Below are 24680 nucleotides of genomic sequence, written 5' to 3' on the forward strand. Positions count from 1 at the left end.
AAAAAGAAAAAAATGGTGTTTTCACACCTGGGATTCAGGGTTTACATTCAATTAACATTGCATTGTTAAAATAGAGAAACGGGTTGAGATCATCAGTGAATACAGAAAAAAAAAGACATTGAAGCAATGAAGCAATTAAGAAATAAACAATTACAGAGATTATTATTATAGATTGGAAATACAGACAAACATAAGATTACCAGTGTTTATCAAGTACAGAATATAACAAATGGAATAGAAAGCTATTCCAACATGCAGCACAGACCATTTCCCTGAAATGAAAGAAGAAGCAAATCTGCAAAATGAAAACGAACCACATCCCATGAAAAATGAAACAGCAAGGCTGAGACGGATCATTACTGACTGTTTAATATGTAGAATTTCAAAGATACAGAAAGGATTCTTCAAGCATACAGTCAGAAAAAGCAAAGCCCACTCCAGTCAAGACGGTAATGTAAATTCGCATTTTAAGTATCTCTTCTCTCTGAAAGATAACTATAAAAAAATCATAGTTGTCCTTAGGAACAAGATAAAGATCTCTTGGGCCATGAAGTGGAATATAATCACAGCGGTAAGAAACTGAAGCCATGAGCCTGCTCTGACTCGGGAAACAGGCAAAGAATATCAAGAGTGGGACTCCTATAGAATATTGGGGTCTACAAATACGCTGAGTTTGTTAGGGCATCGGTCCAAGTGCATTTCATTGAAATTGGATTTGGGATTGCATTCTCTTCCCATAGGAAGCCATAGATTTCTCTGATCACCATCCAAGATCATGACTTTATATCTTAAATATCTACTTTGGTGGAAGAGAAGCAGAAAATGTCATGAAGAAAGCACACTGACCATGCTGCAATATCACAACCTGACATGAGAGTTAAGTGCAAATAAGTTAGCTCTCTTCCTGGGTACCAAAGTGTGAGTGAATGCAACAACGCAATAGAATGGTAAAGGTAGGTAAGCATAGGGAGAGAAAATGGATAAATGATAAAACAAATCTACTACTTTAGAACAAAAACATTAAGAAAAACAACCCCAAAAAGTAAAAAATTAAAATAGGTGATAGTGAGACAAATTAATTCAGGACATCAAATACAAAGGACAGAACAATGTCAAGTTGATTTTAAAGGAAGTGGGGTTAAGAAGCTCAAAATTTAAGCAAAAGAATATAGGCCATAATAATCAAGATATCTTGTAACAAAAATAGGCTGATCTAATTTTAACTTGGATTTTGAACTAATTAAAGATACACAGTAAGTTGCAAAAACAGAACCAAGAGCTCTTGTTCTCTGTGGAAGGATCCTATCCATCACCTGGATTCTTCCAATGGTGATATGTTACAAAACTATAGTACATTATGGAAACCAGGAAATTTTAATGGGCACAGTAAAATTTACTAGACTATAGGACTTAGTCAAATTTCACCAGGTTTTGCATGCATTTATTTTTGTGTGTTTCATGGTTTATATTTATGTATAATTTTATGACTTTTAATCACATGTATAAATTTTATAATCACTACCATATTGAAGACACAGAATTATTCCTTCAGCACAACAGAGTTTCTTAATGCCATTCTATTCTAGCTACACTCTCCTATCTCCTAAACTCTGGCACTGCTGATCTGATCTCTATCTCTATAATTTTTTCATTTTGAGAATGTTGAGAATACAAATGGAATGATACAGTACGTAATTATGGTAGTTTATTTTTTTCTCTCAGCATAATGCCCTTGAGATCTATCTAAGTCGTGTGTATTAGGGTTTGCTCCTTTTTACTGATGGGTAGTATTCAGTCGTATAGATGTACCACAGAATGTTTAATTAACCTATTGAAGAATATTTGGGTTCTTTCCAGTTTGAGTTATTACAAATAAAGCTGTTGTGAGCATTTGTGTACAAGTTTTTGTGTGCGCCTAAGTTTTCATGTCTCTAGGATTAATGTTCAGGACTGTGATTGTTGGGTAGGTATATGTTTAATATTTTAAGAATGTGTGAGATTTATTTTCAGAATGGTTGTAACATTCTACGTTTTGACCAACAATGTAGGAGACATCCAGTTTCTCCACATCCTCACCAGCATTTGATGGTATCAATGTTTTTTTAGTCATTCTAACAGGTATATAGTGGTGTGAATAAAAGTTTCAATTTGAATTTCCTAATGGTTAGTAATATTGAGTATCCTTTCGTGTTTATTTGCCATCCACATGTCTTTTTTGATGAAGTGTCTGTTGAACTTATTTGTACACTTTAAAATTTGATTGTTTGTTGTCTGATCACAGACTAAAGATTATTGACCATCAGGAATATTGTCTCTACTTCAAAGATAAAGATATTCTGGGGTATTATAATGAAGATTTTATTAGTTTAGGCAAAATATTGCTGCAAGAGATAAACCTCAAATCTTACTGGCTTCACATGTTACAATTCATTTCTCATTTGTATAAAATGAGTGTCTCTGATTGACCTGTAACTTTCTTTGAAGCTATGATTTAAGGAACTAGGCTCCAATGGTCTTATTATTTTACCAGTTTTTATAGATAGCTTCCAAAGTTGCCATGATTTTCTGTATTAATCATATAGAAGGGGAAAGAAGGTGAGGGATGATCCATGGCCCTTTTAATGATCTAGGCCTGGAGTTGGCACACACTCAGCTGCACATATCCTGCTATTGAAAACTCAGCCACGTGGCCACAACCAACTTCAAAGGAGTGAAAGGCAGAGTGTGCCCAAGAAGATATTTCCTAAACACAAAGAAATCTCTGCCCCATCTCCCACTTTACCAATTATCCATGTCAACCTTCTTCTCATACATGGAACAATTCAACATCTTTCACAGATAACTTCAAACCCTATCAAACTGGAAGTCCATCATCCTAGGTGTTGCACAGTCCTCTACATTGACTTGATGTTCATGGATTATTGTCCTATGAAGTCAAAAATCAAGTTTTCTCTTCTCTCGACAAATATACAAGGTTAATTCAAGGACAACATAACTACATTCAAGAGAAGGAAGAGAGAGAACCCTATAGTAATCGCTGATTTGCGGAAGTTGTGAAATCCTGGCAAGCCAATATGGAAAGATTTCTGAGTCCTGCAAATGGGGAAAGTCCTGTGATTAACCCTATTAGTGCTGTCTGGAAAATAATCCCTTGTCCCTTGTTCTCAAGGGGTCCCCAGCATATACCCCAGCACAGTTCCTTTTTTGGCCAGTAATTTCACGTTTACAGCTTTCAGGCTAATGTACCTTTCTCGTGCTGTTTTATGCTTGGCAAATTTGGAAAGAACAAGAGATGTTTTTAGCCTTAAAGAGTAAAATATTCATTATCTAGGGTTAATTGTTCATCTAGGGTTAATTATCTAGGGAATATTATTCCCTATAAATTTAGCATGGCTCTGATCTATTTTCTTCTATTCCATGCCATGTGCCAATAAATGTACCTAAAGTTCTTTAAACATTTACTGCATTTTTTAAAATCTAAAATGTCATCTGTTTAAAGACACTATTATTTTACATATCACTTAGGGGGAAAATGCCTGACTTAATGCTATCTTATCACTTACAATTCTATATTTTTATAAAATTTTATATTTCTTGAAAAAGCTACATTTGACTTATTTAGATATAAATTTTTATGATATAGTGTTCTTGTGCATAATAAAAAGGAACATATACAACATGAATAAATTGGATAAGATATGACTGCAACTCACTCAATTTTAGAGTGTGACTTCTGAATTCCATCTCACAGTTTTCCATCTCTCTGTTTTTTCATACAATATTGGACTTTGTGCCAACAGAAGTGTTGGTGACAAGGTGTATCTTGAGTACTCAAATAGTGTCTCCTGAAGCCATTGTCCATATTTGTATGTGCATGTACAGACATCGATAGCCTTATCACCATTGCCATATGGCTCTTAGCAATTATTAAATGTGTTCTGATTCAGAAATAATAAAATATGAGTGAATCTTCATTTTGATATTGATAAAAATGGAAATCTTCCCGCACAAAATAAATTGTTATCCCTTGTCTGCACATTCTTCTCTATTACCATAAGAGAGGATTGCTTGTAGTCATCTGAAACTATAGGATCAAGTGGGAAGGATATCTTCTAAATTTTGCATTTACAGCATGTCTGACATATTTTTCCTGAAAAATTTTGAGACTTTTTTTTTCCTGAAAAAGGTTTGAGGTCTGGAAATAGTTGACTCTTTCTACCTATAATGATTGTTAATTTCCGAATATTCTATTCCTCTTTCTTCCCTTCTCAAACTAGTCAGTTATATCCTGGAGATCTTTTTCTTGTAATATCTTCCCCATTGCAACAAATAAATGCCAACACACATGTCAATTCCTTTTATCCACTTGCCCTGAGCCACAGCCTCGGTAGGCATGAGACTTGTTGCTGCTACATAACATGGGTCTCCATCTGTTTAGTATCTAATAACAGTTTGCATTCAATCACTAGTTCAATAATATCCTTATTTTCTTTTCATTTAGGTGCAAAGAACCTATTTTTAACTTAGTTAAGGTTGAAAATACACTAGCTGCCATATGAGACAGACCCCAGAATCTCAGCAGTTATGGGCTGATTTAGACATAGGACTTGATATGGATGATCCTGACTGATAGGCAAGTCTCCTCCAAGTAGTGATTCAGGGACCATCTTGTGTCTTCACCATCTTTACCATTCAACTTGCAAATTCATCATTTTAAAATGCATTAATCTTGTAAAAAAGAAAGGAATATTAAGAATCAAATGAGAAATATTTTTATGACACAGCTCTGTGGCTTCACAACCTCAGGAGTTCCAGGGTGTAATCTGAAACTGGCCCCCATACACATATTTTTTTCTATGGATGTTATTTGTTTTAATTTATTTCAATAATATTTTCATTACTTTATCCCATATCTTTCAAACTCTAACCAGTTTGAGAGTTTTTTGCAAAAATTATAATATTATGTTTAATAAAATACATATAACCAAACATACCCATATACCTAATTTTCACTGTACAAATTTTATACTATATAAACACATAGATTCAAATGTATATATTTCTTCTACCAAAGAAACAGAAGTTTCTGCAGAAGGGTTTGGGGAATGAGAGTGGGAAGGTAAAAATATTACTGGCAGTAAAAAAAAAAAAAAAGTTTGCATTTCAATAAATTATCTTTAGCTCTATATTGATATCACTTTGTTCTATAACCCACTCTTAACCGTTTTGTTGACAAGAACACACCGATGCCATTTTATTTTGGGAATAGAAATTAATCAGGCAAGGGTAATTATTTGGAAGATTAATTTTGGGGAGAAGGAAGAAAATTATTAAGTTACTAATAGTAATGTTCAATCACAGGGGTTTAAATAAGTACAACACTTGACAAGTCTCTGTAAAAGAAGTGATGAGAGTTGAATTTTCTATTCTTTCATCATTCTGCTCACTGTTGAGAGTCATGAGATTAGTGTAAATAGTTCTAGAATATATGGCTTTTTCATTTCCACATTTAATCAAGACACTTTATGCAGGGAGACAATAAAACATAACAGACAAAAGTATAAGCTCAAAGTTCCAACTAAAATTCTAGAATCACTGTAATATTATAAGCTTTATAATCTAAATAAATGTGTATTTTTATAGGGTTATCAAGAAAATGAAATAAAATAATACATAGACAGAGCTTAGAACTGCCAAATGGCAGTTAATAAATGGTAACTACAATAAACAAACATGAAAAATAAAATCAGGGCCCTCTACCTGAGAAAAAGACCTTCACAATTCATTTATATGCAATGATCTGGGATCTCTTTAGAATTCTATGAGCCTAGAAGCATAGCTTTAATTATAAAACTGTAAATTCACGCTGGTGCAGTTGAATAGTTCTTAGAACTATACCGTACTAATAATAACAAAAAATAAGAAATAGATTTAGACAAAATTATATCATGAATATTTTGTATATTTCTTGTATGAAGTTATCTAAGTTTGAATAATAATGGGAGAACTCAAAGTACAGTATTGACTGTTTTTTAGTATCTATTATTGTACAAATAGTTGAATATTCAGTAAAGAGAAGCCTAGTAATGTATTTGCAGTCTCATCTAAATTCTAACTTTGAACAATTTTAGGCATTTACATCATTGATTTTTAAGATGATTATGAAAGTTGTAACTAACATCATAATTATAACTGTGAGAATTTAAGAGCTTATTAAAGACCAAGTACCTTGCTAATATATATAAAATATATAATATATTTATATATGGTGAGAGTGCTAATTGATATGTGTATAATTATTTAATTTAATACTCACAGTGGTATGATTTCACTATTGCTATTGACACTTTATACATGAAGAAACAGAAGTATCTTTGCCAAAGCCTCATGGTGGCACAGACAAAGTTAGGATAAAAATTTGCAACTACTGGAATCTAAATCTAGTGTTTATGAGAATATGATGATTTGCTTGAATTGATTAAGTCAAAATCGTGAAAGCACAGATACCCTCTTATTCCCATATTTTCAAAAAGAAACCATGTAAACACCAAAAGGACAGGTTGTGTATGCATAGCAAATATGTTGCTATAACAGACAACAAAATTAAAACTAAAATCTATTTGGGCTATTAAAAAAACATATTTGTCACAATCCAGTTTTTTTTTTATCTTTGGAAATGACCTGCTAAAGGAGAGTGATAACCTGAGGAATATGGAATTCACACTCCTGATTCAGTCTAATCTGTTACACATCTAAATTTTTCCCACAACACTCATGTCCAACTTTATTTTATAACATTATCAGTTATTACTTGCTGATTGCCAAATTCAGTGGATATATTATCATCATTATCTTAATAGACATTTTGTAGAATGTGACACTGTAAATTACCTTTCCTTCTGGAAGCTTTCTTCTCCCAATTGATTTACATGATACCTCTTGCTTTATTTAAGATAGAGGCTAAGTTTCTGTAATATAGAAATCAAAAAAAAAAAAAAGAAAAAAGAAAAGAAAGAGTGGCTTTTTATTTCTCTCCCTCATGTAAGTCCAGAGGCAGTCAGGAAAATTCCACGATGAACAGATTGCTTTGCTCCATTAGGTGGTCCATAGACCTACATTTCATCTTCTTTATCGTCCCACCATTTCCTAAATGTTGCCTTTATCCAGATTGCCAAAACCGGATCACCGTCCGTATGTTCATGCTCCAGCCTATGGGAAGATGAAGAGAGTGGAGGGCAAAAACCACCTTTCAGTAAAGTTCTATTTCTCCGCCATTGAACAAAATGTAGTCCTATAGCCACATTTTCCTTAAAGGGAGGCTGGAAAATGTAGTGTCTACCAAGGTGGCCAAGGCGCCATCTAAAATTCACAGTTTAATAATAAAGTAATAAGATGAAGAAGGGTCAATGGATACTGGGAAAAAGTTAACAGTCTCTGGTACATTACATTTTCCATCTTTTTACTTAGAATTCCATCATTTGAATTCCTTGGGCATCTTGTTTTTATCTGTTCACTCACAAAATAAGACTGTTCCTTCTCTTGACCCTCATGATTTACTCACCTTGATGCCAAACCTCTGTAGTGTGTCTACTCCATGCTTAGTGGATGAAAAACTAAGGATTATATTTCCAGTCTCCTTTACTACTTGGTGTCTTTAAAATTACATCAAGTAAGCACCCATGTGTGGCATTTGTAAAGCAGAATTAAACTAGCTTAGGTGGAGTCTATGATTTGGTTTCTGCTGCTTCTTTCTGAGGGTTGGTTTACCTGTGACACTGTGGCAGGGATCCAATATCAGTTCCTAGCTTCATGGGTAGTGAGAATTTTGACACCAAGCATGGTTTATTGCTCAGCTGTTACGATTGTGCCTATAGTCAATAGTTTTGGAAAACACGTAGCAATCCCTGGGTCATGGCAAAGGAAATTTACTGATGGAGACGTGTTTGTAGGACCCTTTGATTGTCAGTGGAATATAGGATTGATATCACACAATCTTGGCATGGAAACATATATCTGAAACCCAAGGAATTTTCTGAAGAGTTTCATAATACCAGCACAATCAAGGAGAAATGTAATAGAATATTGCATGAACCTCACGCAAGCAGGATCTGAAAATGTTCTAATCTTTCAAATGTATTTTGGGTTTTACTATCAGTAAAATGATACTGAGAAGCTAAGAGGTTGGCAGAGGGCAGGAAAGAAACATGAAATGAACAATAAAAAATTTACAAACAGCAAATATATTTGGTTTCATGACAAGCTGAATAAATGAGAGCTATCAAATTGCTATAGATAGAATTTACCCACACTCTTTTCATTAAATCTAGTGTTATCTGGCTGGCTAGCTAGCCATAAAATATATATAATAATAATTTTCCTCTGAAATTTTATATGAAGCATTTTGGTAGTATAACATATGACTTAATAGTCCATTCTTTAGTTTCAGGATATTTGTTTAGACTAAGAGAGAGGGGAAACAAACATCATTCAAAATGGTTTCAATGGCTAATCATTCTTCTATTTAAGGAAGGCGATAAGTACTCCTTTATTAAAGGAAGTATAGTTACATTACCTTAGAAGGGAGACTACAGCTAGTATTTTATTACAAGTTGGAAGTTTAACTAGAAAGGGATTGTATGTTTGGGGGCTCTGAGTTGCCAGTCGTTGTAAGGACTACAGAAATGAAGAAGATTTTGTTTCCCAAGTCTCTCCAAAGCTCCTGTAAGTACGTTTTAATGTAAATTTATTTAGAAGGTTAAATATAATATTTTCCAGAGTCTCTCAAAACTTTGCTGCCTGTAACATAACTTCTGGCAAGCACGTATTTATGCCTGAGATTTGAAAGGTGAAACTGAACATCAGATGATAAAAGCTGTGTTTCATTTGCTTTTCTGCTGGAATTAATGGTACTGGTGACATTTGTGTCTGTAGGTGTGAAGCTTTAATGGAGGTCACATTGACCAGATCTTATCTTCAAAGATGTTGAGTGCTACGGTGCAGTCATCTGTTTTGCTGATGTGGATCCTAACAAGGATGTGGGGACCCACCATTGTGGCTGCAGCTTTCTGGGTGCTCAGCTTCCTGGTCCTGGCAGGTACAGGAGATCACATGATACACTGGATAAGTTTTTTTGTTTCTTTGTTTGGGGAATTTGGAAAGCTTAATTTGGAAACTGCTTCTTCTGGCATTATAACAACTGTGTGTATCACAGCATCTAATTGACTTACATCAGTTTCTGTTTTTAACTAGTTTTAGGATGAAATAAACAGGCTTTCAAATGACCCCCAGCGATCTCTACCTTCAGGTAGTCACACTCTTGTGTAACCCTCTTCCCTTGAATGTTCATGGGGCTTGAGACTTACTTCAGCAAAAGTTATGGAGCATCACTTCCATGATTGGATTACACAGGATTTTGACTTCTGTCTTACCCGCAGACTCACTGTGGTCTCTCTCCCTCGTTGTCTTTGATGAAACACACTGCTTCATTGTAAGTTGCCATATAAATAAGCCCATGTGTCAAGGAACTGAGGGCAGCCTCCAGCCAACAATCAACAAAAGCAGAGGTCCTCAGTCCAACAACGAACAAAGAACCACGTTATTCCAACAACCAGATCAGCTTGGAAGTGGATCCTTCCCCATTAGAGATCTGAGGTAAGACAAAAGGCTCAACTGGCACCTTGATTGCAGCCTTTTGGAGATCCTGAAGGAGAATACTCAAATAAACCATGCTGGACTCCTTTCACACAGAAACTGTGAGATAATAAATATATATTCTTATAAACTGCTAGTGTGTGGCAATTTCTTACACAGCAATAGATAACTAATGCACATAGCTATTTTTGTCCATTAAAATGCATCATCAATAAAATAAATAATGCCATGACATCTCTTTGAATTGACAATTTTGAAATTTATTTATTCACCTCAATTTTTTCCATAGTGCCTGTCATAGAGTTGCTGCCTCTGAACAACTCCCCATAATCTGCTCTACCCGCTTTTATAATATTCTAAGGAACATTTATTTTGTACATCAAACTAAGCATCAGGTAAACACCATGTAGATGTCTTTAAACTTTGAAATATGTTTCCTGATATTAATTAGAATACTGTCAACAAAGGTGTACATGAAGGTCAAATGTTTCAAAATGCCCTGTTGCACAAATTAAATTATTTCACCTGAGCAGTGGTAGTAAAAGAGGATAAATGTCAGAAAAAAATTGAGTTAAAAATTTACCAGATTTTATGCACATTTTTTTAAAAATAGATATTTCTAAAATATAAACAATGCATCCAGCAAAACTTGTTTCCTAAAAAAAATTAATATTGAAAAATAATGGATTGTGGAATGACAAAGTGTTTGAGTTACAGTTATTTAATAAGGGACTCAGATCTGAATTACGAGTTACTGCATCTTGCTACTTAAAGGAACAAATGCTTGAAGATCCAATCCTGATGTGAAACTTTCTATTTGATAGACATGTTTTGGATTCATTCTCATTAACTACTGATATTTTTAGCCTGAGCTGGTAAGTAACACATTGAATATGTGCTGGGATATGTTGCCAGAAAAACTGATTTTATCTCATCTACAAGGTCGTTTTTGTGTTAATTTCCATTCTGAAACTAAGGAATTAATTTATTTGAATATGTTTTGATTACTTTTTGACAACTGAAAATGCTTATTTTGAGTTCTTTCGGGATATTCATCTGGATGTTTGGTTGTATAGCAAAATAATTAAAACTTTTTTTCTATATAACTGTCAATCATCATTAGCTTTTATATAGTGATTTAATGTCAACAGTTTCAGTATAATGCAGTGGAATCCATGCTTATATTACCTTATTCATAAATGGTTATTCCTTCAATTTCTCCTATCAAACTTACAAAATTATTACAATTGAATCCATTTTTATTACAAATCCAGGTCTCTTCATAAATTCACAGATATCCATCCGTTTAACTACCAATATGTTTCTGGGTAGGTGTTAGTTGCTAAATATAAATATACATACTGCTACATAAAAAATTTGTGAGGTGTTTTTCACAAATATTTAAGTTTAAATGAAGTAAAGTCTAATATTAATAAACTAAACCTATAACTTAATATTAGAACACCAAAATACGCAGAAATAAAATAGAAGGAATCAACTAATATAGCTAAGAGCAGAAATAATTGAAATGCAAAATGGACATTTAAAACAGGAAACCAATCAAATATGGGTTTTCTACCACCCTCTCTCCACAAAACAAAACAAAAACACAGAGACCTGTAAAAAGAAAGGAGTCAGCAATAATACTAGGAACAAAAATAGAAACATGATTACAGGAAAGCAGAGTTTATAAAGTAAATAAGAAAGTATTATGCTCAAGTATATGACAGTAAAAAGTTAGGTGACATTGATTCTTACAAAAATGTAACCTAAACTGTTTCAAGATAGTAAAGGAAATTACAGGATACTTTAGAACACTACAGGCCAATCTCACTCATGGACAGAGATGTAAAAATTCAAAGAAAATAGCACAGTATTTGCTTTTTCAAGTAAGATTAAAGTCAACCTTATTCATTTCTATTTGTTCAGTTATTGTTTCTATCAATAAGATCATATGATTCTGTTCATAAAAATATGTGATTTTAAAAATTAAATTTGTACAGATTGCAGATTTTTCCTTTCTATTGTCAAGTGTTTTTTTTTTTTTTTACCACTTTTTAATGTTGCTGTTGTTAAATTAGAACATAGCTATACAACTTTGCACTTTACAATAGTTATAAATCAGCCACTTTATACTGGTTTTTATTATTTTATCTTATCTCTGTAATTTTATATCTTCTTAGATTTTTCTAAATATACAATTGTACCTTTACAAATAAAACATGGTCTATGCTAATTATGTCCATTATTTTTTTGTTATTCTACTTATTAGAAACTCATGTGAATATTGTATAATAATCTTAACACTGGCCATTCAGTTCTTGCTCCTTAAACATATTTGCAATTTAAGATAATATTAATTGCAGATTGTAGAAAATTGTTTATTATATTTAAGTAGATTTAATTTATTTCTATTTTATTTAGTGTGTTTACTAGGTAGATTTAATTTATTTCTACTTTATTTAGTGTGTTTACTAGGAATGACTGCTGTATTGTATAAAGTGACTTCACTCTCTTTTGTCAACATCATAAAATTTTCTTCCTATAATCTGATGATGTTATCAATTATACTAAAATATTTTATGTTTTTGGACTATACCTGAGCAATTGAGATAAACGTTACTGGTATTTGTGTATTACTCATTTGAAAGACCATTGGGTTCTATTTTTTAGTAACATATTTTTTCCTCAAAGTTTATAAGTAAGATTATTTCAAAGTTTTCAAAACTGTGTTTAATGTGTTATGGTGTTAAATGTATAAAATAAATTGGGATTTGTGTATTCCTGACCTGCTAACTAAAATTTATCCACTCTTTTTTCTTTCTTTGTGACTTTGAACTTAGATAAATTACTTAGTTTCTCTGAACTTCCAAAAGTGAAGGCAATATTGCCTATCTTTCAGGTAGTGATACAATTTTTTTTATTGAAGTATAGTTGCTGTATAATATTATATAAGTTAAAGGTGTACAATAGTGATTCACAATTTTTAAAGTTCATATTCCATTTATAGTTATTATAAAATATTGGCTATATTCCCCATTTTGTACAATGTATCCTTGTACCTTATTTTACACCTAATAATTTGTACCTCTTACTCCCCTACCCCTACATTGACCTTCCCCTCTTCCCTCTCCCCACTGGTAACCACTAGTTTGTTCTCTATATCTGTGAGTCTGTTTCTTTTCTGTTGTATTCATTAGTCTGTTGTATTTTTTAGATTCCACATCTAAGTGATATCATACAATATTTGACATTATATGTCTGACTTATTTCACCTAGCATAATGCCCTCCAAACCCATCCATTTGGGTGAAAATGGCACAATTTCATTCTTTTTAATGGCTGAGTAGTATTCCATTGTGTATGTGTGTGTGTGTGTGTGTGTGTATATATATATATATATATATATATATATATATATATATATCTCATATAGCACATCTTCTTTATCCATTCATCTGTTGATGGACATTTAGATTGCTTTCATATCTTGGCAATTATAAATGATGCTGCTATGAACATTGAGGTGCATGTATCTTTTCAAATTAATGGGTTTTTTTTGTTTTTTTTAAAAAATATACACGCAGGAGTGGAATTGCTGGTTCATATGGTAGTTTTATTTTTAGTTTTTGGAGAAACCTCCCTACTGTTTTCCACAGTGGCTGGACCAATTTACACGCCCACCAGCAGTGTACAAGGAGTCCTTTTTCTCCATATCTTCATCAACATTTGTTATTTGTGTTCTTTTTGATGACAGCAAGAGTGAGGTGGTATTTTATTGTGGTTTTGATTTGCATTTACCTGATGATTAGTGATGTTGAGCATCTTTTCATGAGCCTCTTGGCCATGTGCATTGGGAAAAATGTCTACTTATTTCTTCTGCCCATTTAAAAATTGCACTGTTTGTTTTTTTTGATGTTGAGTTTTATGTTGGATATTAATCTCTTATCAGTCATATCATTTGCAAACATTTTCTCCTCTTCAATAGGTTGTCTTTTCATTTTGTCAATGGTTTACTTTGCTGTGCAAAAGCTTTTAAATTTAATTAAGTCCCATTTGTTTACTTTTGTTTTTATTTCCTTTATATTAGGAGATGGATCCAAATAATATTGCTGTGACTTATGTCAATGAGGGTTCTGCCTTTTTTCCTCTAGGAATTCATCATATCCAGTCTTACATTTAGGTCTCTTATGCATTTAAAAATGCATAAGATTCTCTACAATTTGTGGCACATAACAGGAACTCAATATAATTTCCTCTATCCCTGCCATTTCATATTTTCTTTAAATACTAAATAAATTATTTAATTTATGTATTAACAGTTGTATGTCTTTTTCTTTAATAAAAGAGTTTGACTCAAGATAGCCTCATCCACCAGTGGGCAGACAGCAGAAGCAAGAAGAACTACAATCCAGCAGCCTGTGGAACAAAAACCATATTCACAGAAAGATAGACAAGATGAAAAGGCAGAGGGCTATGTAACAGATGAAGGAACAAGATAAAGCCCCAGAAAAACAACTAAATGAAGTGGAGATAGGCAAACATCCAGAAAAAGAATTCAGAATAATGATAGTGAAGATGATCCAGGACCACAGAAAAACAATGGATGCAAAGATCGAGAAGGTGCAAGAAATGTTTAAAAAAGACCTAGAAGAATTAAAGAACAAACAAACAGAGATGAACAACACAAAAACTGAGATGAAAACTACACAAGAAGGAATCAATAGCAGAATAACTGAGGCAGAAGAATGGATAAGTGACCTGGAAGACAGAATGGTGGAATTCACTGCTGCAGAAGAGAATAAAGAAAAAGAATGAAAAGAAATGAAGACAACCTAAAAGACCTCTGGGACAACATTAAGTGCAACAACATTTGCATTATAGGGGTCCCAGAAGGAGAAGAGAGAGAGAAAGAAACAGAAAATATTTGAAGAGATTATAGTCAAAAATTTCCCTGACATGGGAAAGGAAATAGCCACCCAAGTCCAGGAAGCACAGTAAGTCCCATACAGGATAAACCCAAGGAGAAACACGCTGAGACACATAGTAATCAAATTGGCAAAAATTAAAGACAAAGAAAAATTATTGAAAGCAGCAAGGGAAAAACGACAAATAACATTCATCGGAACTCCCATAAGGTTAACAGCTGATTTCTCAGCAGAAACTCTACAAGCCAGAAGGGACTGGCATGATATACTTAAAGTGGTGAAAGAGAAGAAGGTACAAGCAAGATTACTCTACCCGGCAAGGATCTCATTCAGATTCAATGGAGAAATCAAAAGCTTTACAGACAAGCAAAAGCTAAGAGAATTCAGCACCACCAAACCAGCTCTACAACAAATGCTAAAGGAATTTCTCTAAGTGGGAAACACAAGAGAAGAAAAGGACCTACAAAAACAAACCCAAAACAATTAAGAAAATGGTCATAGGAACATACACATCGACAATTACCTTAAACATGAATGGATTAAATGCTCCAACCAAAAGACACAGGCTTGCTGAATGGATACAAAACCAAGACCCAAATATATGCTGTCTACAAGAGACCCACTTCAGACCTAGGGACACGTACAGACTGAAAGCCAGGGGATGGAAAAAGATATTCCATGCAAATGGAAATCAAAAGAAGGTGGAGTAGCAATACTCATATAAGATAAAATAGACTTTAAAATAAAGAATGTTACAAGAGACAAGGAAGGACACTACATAATGATCAAGGGATCAATCCAAGAAGAAGATATAACAATTATAAATATATATGCACACAACATAAGAGCACCTCAATACATAAGGCAACTGCTAACAGCTATAAAAGAAGAAATTGACAGTAACAGAGTAAGAGTTGGGGACTTTAACATCTCACTTACACCAATGGACAGATCATAAAAAATGAAGATAAAAAAGGAAACAAAAGCTTTAAATGACACAATAGACCAGAGAGATTTAATTGATATTTATAGGACATTCCATCCAAAAACAGCAGATTACACTTTCTTCTCAAGTGTGCACGGAACATTCTCCAGGATAGATCACATCTTGGGTCACAAATCAAGCCTCAGTAAATTTAAGAAAATTGAAATCATATCAAGCACCTTTTCTGACCACATCGCTATGAGATTAGAAATGAATTACAGAGGAAAAAACGTTAAAAACACAAACACATGGAAGCTAAACACTACGTTACCAAATAACCAAGAGATCACTGAAAGAATCAAAGAGGAAATCAAAAAATTCCTAGAGACAAATAACAATGAAAACACGACAATCCAAAACCTATGGGATGCAGCAAAAGCAGTTCTAAGAGGGAAGTTTATAACAATACAAGCCTATCTCAAAAAACAAGATAAATCTCAAATAAACAATCTAACCTTACACCTAAAGGAACTAGAGAAAGAAGAACAAACAAAACCCAAAGTTAGCAGAAGGAAAGAAATCATAAAGATCAGAGCAGAAATAAATGAAATAGAAACAAAGAAAACAATAGCAAAGATCAATAAAACTAAAAACTGGTTCTTGGAGAAGATAAACAAAATTGATAAACCATTAGCCAGACTCATCAAGAAAAAGATGGAGAAGACTCAGATCAGTAAAATTAGAAATGAAAAAGGAGAAGTTACAACAGACACTGCAGAAATACAAAGCATCCTAAGAGACTACTATAAGCAACTCTATGCCACAAAAATGAACAACTTGGAAGAAATGGACAAATTCTTAGAAAAGTATAACTTTCCAAGACTGAACCAGGAAAAAATAGAAAATATGAACAGACCAGTCACAAGTAATGAAATTGAAACTGTGATTAAAAATCTTCCAACAAAAAAAAGTCCAGGACTAGATGGCTTCACACGTGAATTCTATCAAACATTTAGAAAAAAGCTAACACCCATCCTTCTCAAACTCTTCCAAAAAATTGCAGAGGGAGGAACACTCCCAAACTCCTTCTATGAGGCCACCATCACCCTGATACCAAAACCAGACAAAGATACTACAATAAAAGAAAATTACAGACCAATATCACTGATGAATATAGATGCAAAAATCCTCAACAAAATACTAGCAAACAGAATCCAACAACACATTAAAAGGATCATACACCATGATCAAGTGGGATTTATCCCAGGGATGCAAGGATTCTTCAATATACGCAAATCGATCAATGTGATACACCATATTAACAAATTGAAAAATAAAAAACATATGATTATCTCAATAGATGCAGAAAAAGCTTTTGACAAAATGCATCACCCATTTATGATAAAAACCCTCCAGAAAGTGGGCAGAAAGGAAACCTACCTCAACATAATAAAGACCATATACGACAAACCCACAGCAAACGTCATTCTCAATGGTGAAAAACTGAAAGCATTTCCTCTAACATCAGGAGCAAGACAAGGATGTCCACTCTCACCACTATTATTCAACATACTTTTGCAAGTCCTAGTCTCGGCAATCAGAGAAGAAAAAGAAATAAAAGGAATACAAATTGGAAAAGAAGAAGTAAAACTGTCAGTGTTTGCAGATGACATGATATTATACATAGAGAATCCTAAAGATGCCACCAGAAAACTACTAGACCTAATCAGTGAATTTGGTAGAGTTGCAGGATACAAAATTAATGCACAGAAAACTCTTGCATTACTATACACTAATGATGAAAAATCTGAAAGAGAAATTAAGGAAACACTCCCATTTACCATTGCAACAAAAAGAATAAAATACCTAGGAATAAACCTACTTAGGGAGACAAAAGTCCTGTATGCAGAAAACTGTAAAACACTGATGAAAGAAATTAAAGATGATACCAACAGATGGAGAGATATACCATGTTCTTGGATTGGAAGAATCAATATTGTGAAAATGACTCTACTACCCAAAGCAATCTACAGATTCAATGTAATCCCTATCAAATTACCAATGGCATTTTTTACAGAACTAGAACAAAAAAATCTTAAAGTTTGTATGGAGACACAAAAGACCCTGAATAGCCAAAGCAGTCTTGAGGGAAAAAAACGGAGCTGGAGGAATCAGACTCCCTGACTTCAGACTTTACTACAAAGCTACAGTAATGAAGACAAGATGGTACTGGCACAAAAACAGAAACATAGATCAATGGAACAATATAGAAAGCCCAGAGGTAAACCCACGCACCTATGGTCAACTAATCTATGACAAAGGAGGCAAGGATATACAATGGAGAAAAGACAGTCTCTTCAATAAGTGGTGCTGGGAAAACTGGACAGCTACATGTAAAAGAATGAAATTAGAACACTCCCTAACATCATACACAAAAATAAACTCAAAATGGATTAGAGACCTAAGTGTAAGGCTGGACACTATAAAACTCTTAGAGGAAAACATAGGAAGAACACTCTGTGACATAAATCACAGCACGATCTTTTTTGATCCACCTCCTGGAGTAATGGAAATAAAAATAAAAATAAACAAATGGGACCTAATGAAACTTCAAAGCTTTTGCACAGCAAAGGAAACCATAAACAAGACGAAAAGACAACCCTCAGAATGGGAGAAAATATTTGCAAATGAATCAATGGACAAAGGATTAATCTCCAAAATATATAAACAGCTCATGCAGCTCAATATTTAAAAAAACAAACAACCCAATCCAAAAATAGGCAGAAGACCTAAATAGACATTTCTCCAAAGAAGACATACAGATGGCCAAGAAGCACATGAAAAGCTGCTCAACATCACTAATTATTAGAGAAATTCAAATCAAAACTACAATGAGTTATCACCTCACACCAGTTAGAATGGGCTTCATCAGAAAATCTACAAACAGCAAATGCTGAAGAGGGTGTGGAGAAAAGGGAACCCTCTTGCACTGTTGGTGGGAATGTAAATTGATACAGCCACTATGGAGAACAGTATGGAGGTTCCTTAAAAAACTAAAAATAGAGTTACCATATGACGCAGCAATCCCACTACTGGGCATATACCCAGAGAAAACCACAATTCAAAAAGACACATGCACCCCAATGTTCATTGCAGCAGTATTTACAATAGCCAGATCATGGAAACAACCTAAATACACATTGACAGATGAATGGATAAAGAAGTTGTGGTACATATATACAATGGAATATTACTCAGCCATAAAAAAGAATGAAATTGGGTCATTTGTTGAGATGCGGATGGATCTAGAGACTGTCATGCAGAGTGAAGTAAGTCAGAAAGAGAAAAACAAATATCGTATATTAACGCATATATGTGGAACCTAGAAAAATGGTACAGATGAACCGGTTTGCAGGACAGAAGTTGAGACACAGATGTAGAGAACAAATGTATGGACACCAAGGGGGAAAAGCCAGGGGGTGGGGGTGGTGGTGTGTTGAATTGGGCGTTTGGGATTGACATGTATACACTGATGTGTATAAAATTGATGACTAATAAGAACCTGCTGTATAAAAAAATAAAAAATAAAAAAAAATTAGAAAACACCAAAAAAAAAAAAAGGAGTTTGACTCTTGGAAATAGTTTAAATTCATTAATGATTAGCTGTGGAATTAATGTTGAGAATCATGATATAGAATCTCATTTCTTGTTGAAAAATGCTGAAAATCAGGGTGAAAAGCGTAATGATTAATAAGGTATTTTTTGTAAAACTTATGAACATATTCTGAAGGCAAGATCCAAAAAGAGTGCAATAAAAGTTTGGACCCTTAGTAACATCTTCGAATTAGCAATAGCACCCTTGATTTATTACCTTGAAACCATAAGGCAAGGTCTGACCATCTTTTTCAGGGTATTCAAGTGTTCATTTGGATTGAAATTATTGTTAGTTTGTTTAATAAAAACATGGCATAGGGAGCTCAGCTTGGTGCTTTGTGACCACCTAGTGGGGTGGATAGGTAGGATGGGAGGGAGACTCAAGATGGAGGGGATATGGGGATATATGTATACGTAAAGTTGATTCACTTTTTTATACATCAGCAACTAACACAACAGTGTAAAGCAATTATATTCCAATAAAGATGTTAAAAAAAAAAAAAAAGCTGCCTATAGGATAATCAATTTCTTATGTGACTCTTAAGGAAAATGAATAGTTCTATTTTGGTATAACTGATCTTCAGCATTCTCTCCTTAATCTGGCCATATTTTCACCTAATTAAAACCACAAGTAACATAAGCCTTTCACACCACAAAGGGAACTCTTGTGGGTAACTTTCTTATAACTAGGAATGATTTCACTCATACTTCTGAAGCTTCATCTCAACTTTCCTAATGGTGCAGAAGGAACCCAGGAGACTGCTGTGAATCTTGTATGGTGTTCCTAGGGTTTGGAAAGGATAATTAAAATACATTCCTACTCACATAAATGAGGGAGAAAAATGAGACAATATATGAGAAGACTATATTCCTTGAAGCTCTACAATACATTTTTAGTTGCCTGTTAATGTAATGGCACAATCTCAGAATCTCTGGCCCTAGCAGAACTGACTCATTTCACCATCAAATCAAGTTCAATGCATTATTGTTTAAAAAATCTTTTTGGGGGCTTCCCTGGTGGAGCAGTGGTTGAGAATCTGCCTGCTAATGCAGGGGACACGGGTTCGAGCCCTGGTCTGGGAAGATCCCACATGCCGCGGAGCAACTAGGCCCGTGAGCCACAACTACTGAGGCTGCGCGTCTGGAGCCTGTGCTCCGCAACAAGAGAGGCCGCGATAGTGAGAGGCCCGCGCACCGCGATGAAGAGTGGCCCCCGCTTGCCACAACTAGAGAAAGCCCTCGCACAGAAACAAAGAACCAACACAGCCAAAAATAAATAAATAAATAAGTAAATTAAAAAAAAAAAAAACTTTTTGTATGATAAAATTTTTAGCTCTATTTTAGAAGGTGCCAAATGGATTTTACTTTTTTTTTTTTAATAATTCGTTTTTATTTATTTATTTATTTTTGGCTGTGTTAGGTCTTTGTTTCTGTGCTAGGGCTTTCTCCAGTTGCGGCAAGCGGGGGCCACTCTTCATCGCGGTGCACCGGCCTCTCACTATCGCGGCCTCTCTTGTTGCGGAGCACAGACTCCAGATGCGCAGACTCAGCAGTTGTGGCTCACGGGCCTATTTGCTCCGCGACATGTGGGATCTTCCCAGACCAGGGCTCGAACCCATGTCCCCTGCATTGGCAGGCAGATTCTCAACCACTGCGCCACCAGGGAAGCCCCCCAAATGGATTTTAGATTCCTTTGGGGGACTGATGTCTGCTGATTACGATTGCCTAACAGAAAATCACACGATGGTACTCTTTACTCTATACAGCAATAGTGGTAAAATTACTAAATAAGAATTTTAAATTGAGAATTTTAGGTGGGAGTTTGTTTATTTATACTGTGTATAAGGATTCTGAACAAGAGATTGTATGTTTTTGAGTTAAGTGGCTTAGTGCCCAAAGTAGCTGAACATTAGTTATGGCATTTTCCCCAACTCCATTGCCATGATAAGAAAAGGACCAGCCATAACACTGATCCTTAAGTGTATAACAAAGGAAATTCAGGTTAAAGAAAAAAACGAAGCATACCAAAGTTAACCAAAGCAAACAAACATTTTCTAAGCAATTAGAAGGAGGAAGCTTCTGTAGAAACCTAGAAATCATAATTCACTATGAAAAATTAATTTGAGAAAGATTAGAGGAGGCAAATACAAGATATAAAAAAGCTGACTTCTCCATGAGCCAATATAGCACTCCTACCTCCACTCTCCCACAAACACCCCTAAATAGAGACACTCAGAAGAGCAGTGAGAGAAAAATGACAATGAGAAAACTAAATTGTACTCAATGTTGACAAGTCACCTGGCAAAAGTTTGGAAAATTATCATTAGATAAATATCGTAAGATAATTTTGAAAATTATCATTAGATGTTAGATAATAATAGATAGAGGATAGATAGATAAATGATAGATGATAGATCATGGATAGATAGATGTTTGGATGGGGTAAACTTCATCTAATTCTGATAATTAAGATTATATTTCTAGAGGGGGCAAAACCATGTAAGCTGTCAATGCATTCCCTAAAATGTCTGTCTTATGCAATTTTGCTTTGCTTTATTTTTACTGACTGTGTTGTATATTAAACCTCAATCCATTACTACCCTTTAACTCCTGGAACCACTGACATACATCAATAAATGTCAGACGGCCCCCAGGAGCATGTTTGCCTTAATAAAAATCACCATGTTCCAGAGGGACTGGGCCTCTATAGACAAGAAGCAGGAGTCAGTGTAAACTAGAGAATGAAGAATATGGCTGAGAAAGTTATCATTTGGGCTCCTTATGTCACTTAAAAACTGATTTAAACATATAATGTTTGCCTCATGACATTAAAATGGTTTCCATTAGGGAAACTGTCTTTCTGTTGGAAAAATTAAAGTTTTTCTTTTTTTTTGCCTGATTACTCATCATTTTAGAGGCAATTAATAGATTTCACTACAACTATAGGTAGTTTAAGATTAATAGCATATAGTTTATCATGTTATATGATATCCATATAAAAGCTGAATTTGAGAAAGAAATATAATTATGCATTTACCTTTCCTAAAAATGTGTCAAACTTGGAATAAATCATTTTAAAGGTTTTTAGAGAAGGATATTAACATGAATACTGACTCAGAAATAGTGTTTAGTTGAGTTTTTGATGGTTTTCTACAACATGGCCTATGCTAGAACTGATTGGTGATTTCTAGGTACTAATCTGTGCACTACTACTGAGCCTAACACAGGCATACCTCGCAGATATTGCGCGTTCAGTTCCAGACTACCACAATAAAGAGAAAATCACAATAAGGTGTGTTGCACTGATATTTTGGTTTCCCAGTGCATATAAAAGTTATGTTTACACTAAACTCCAGTCTATTAAGTGTATGATACAATTAAGTCTAATAAAATAATGTACATACCTTAATTAAAAAATACTTTATTGCTAAAAAATGCTAACCGTCATCTGAGCCTTCAGTGAGTCATAATCTTTTTGCTGGTGGAGGATCTTGCCTCTGTGTTGAGGGTTGCTGACTGATCAGGGTGGTAGTTGCTGAAGATTGGGGTGGCTGTGGCGATTTCTTAAAACAAGACAATAATGAAGTTTGCCGCATCAATTGACTCTTCCTTTCATGAACAATTTCTCCATAGCATGCAATGCTGTTTGATAGTCTTGTGCCTACTGTAGAACTTCTTTCAAAATTGGAGTCAATCCTCTCAAACCCTGCTGCTGCTTTATCAACTAAGTTTATGTAATATTCTAAATTCATTGCTCTCATTTCAACAATCTTCATAGAATCATCACCGGAAGTAGCTTGCATCTTACGAAACCAATTTCTTTGCTCATCCAGAAGGTGCAACTCCATATCCGTTAAAATTTTATCATGAGATTGTAGAAATTCAGTCACATCTTCAGACTCCACTTCTAATTCTACTTCTCTTGCTATTTCTACCACATCTGCAGTTACTTCCTCACTGAGGTCTTGAATCTTTCAAAGTCATCCATAAGGGTTGGACCAACTTCTTCCAAACTCTTATTAATGTTGATACTTTGACCTCTTCCCATGAATCAGAAATGTTTTTAATGGCATCTAGAATAATGACTCCTTACCAGAAGGTTTTCCATTGATTTTGCCCAGATCCATCAGAGGAATCACTATCTACAGTAACTACAGCTTTACAAAGTGTACGTTTTGAATAATAAGATTTGAAAGTCAAAATTACTCATTGATCCATGGGCTGCAGAATGGATGTTGTGTTAGCAGGCTTGAAAACAACATTAATCTTGGTGTACATCTCCATCAGAGCTCTTGGGTGACCAGGTGCATTGTCAATGAGCAGTAATATTTTGAAAGGACTCTTTTTCTGAGCAGTGGGTCTCAACAGTGGGCTTAAAATATTCAGTAAACCACGACGTAAACAGATGTGCTGTCATCCAGGCCTGGTTGTCCCATTTATGGAGGACAGGAAGAGTAGATCTAGCACAATTCTTAAGGGCCCTAGGATTTCCAGAGTGGTAAATGAGCATTGGCTTCAACTTAAAGTCACCAGCTGTATTAGCCCCTAGCAAGAGAGGCAAACTATACTTTGAAGCTATGAAGCCAGAGATTGACTTTTCCTCTTTAGCTCTGAAAGTCCAAGGTAACATCTTCTTTCAATATAAGGCTGTTTGTCTACATTGAAAATCTATTGTTCAGTGTAGCCACCTTCACTAATTATCTGAGCTAGACCTTCTGGATAACTTGCTGCGGCTTCCACATCAGCACTTGCTTCTTCACCTTGTACTTTCATGTTATAGAGACAGTTTCTTTCCTTAAATCTCACGAACCAATCTCAGCTAGCTTCAAACTTTTCTTCTGCAGCTTCCTCACCTCTCTCAGCCTTCATAGAATTAGAGACAGTTAGGACCTTGCTCTGGATAAGACTTTGGTTTAAGAGAATGTTTGGCTGGTTTGATCTTCTATCCAGACCACTAAAACTTTCTCCATAAGTGCAATAAGGCTGTTTCTCTTTCTTACCATTAGTGTGTTGACTGGAGTAGTACTTTCAATTTCCTTCAAGAACTTTTCCTTTGCATTCACAACTTGGTTAACTGTTTGACACATGGGGCCTAGCTTTTGACATATCTAGACTTTCAACATGCCTTCCTCACTAAGCTTAATCATTTCTATCTTTTGATTTAATGTGAGAAACGTGTGACTTTTCCTTTCACTTGAACAATTAGAGGCCATTGTAGGGTCATTAATTGGCCTAATTTCAATATTACTGTGTCTCAGGAAATAGGGAGACCCAAGGAGAGCGAAAGAGACAGAAGAAAGGCCAGTCTGTGGAGCAATCAGAACACATGCAACATTTATTAAGTTTGCCCTCTTATATGGGCATGGTTCATGGTGCCTCAAAACAATTACAATAGTAACATCAAAGATCACTTATCACAGATTACTGTAACAAATTTAACAGTAATGAAAAAGTTTGAAATATTGCCAGAATTACCAAAATGTGACACAGATGTGAAGTGAGCAAATGCTGTTGGAAAAATGG

At 34.5% G+C, this 24680-nt stretch overlaps 1 pseudogene; it reads right to left on the minus strand.

Moving 5' to 3' along the window:
• LOC133092937 (dual specificity protein kinase TTK-like) overlaps positions 1–24244 on the minus strand; it is a 156858-nt pseudogene extending 132614 nt beyond the window's left edge.
• Between the last annotated feature and the right edge of the window lie 436 nt (positions 24245–24680).

The sequence above is a fragment of the Eubalaena glacialis genome, chromosome 6 (genome assembly GCF_028564815.1).
Source record: "Eubalaena glacialis isolate mEubGla1 chromosome 6, mEubGla1.1.hap2.+ XY, whole genome shotgun sequence".
Taxonomy (NCBI): domain Eukaryota; kingdom Metazoa; phylum Chordata; class Mammalia; order Artiodactyla; family Balaenidae; genus Eubalaena; species Eubalaena glacialis.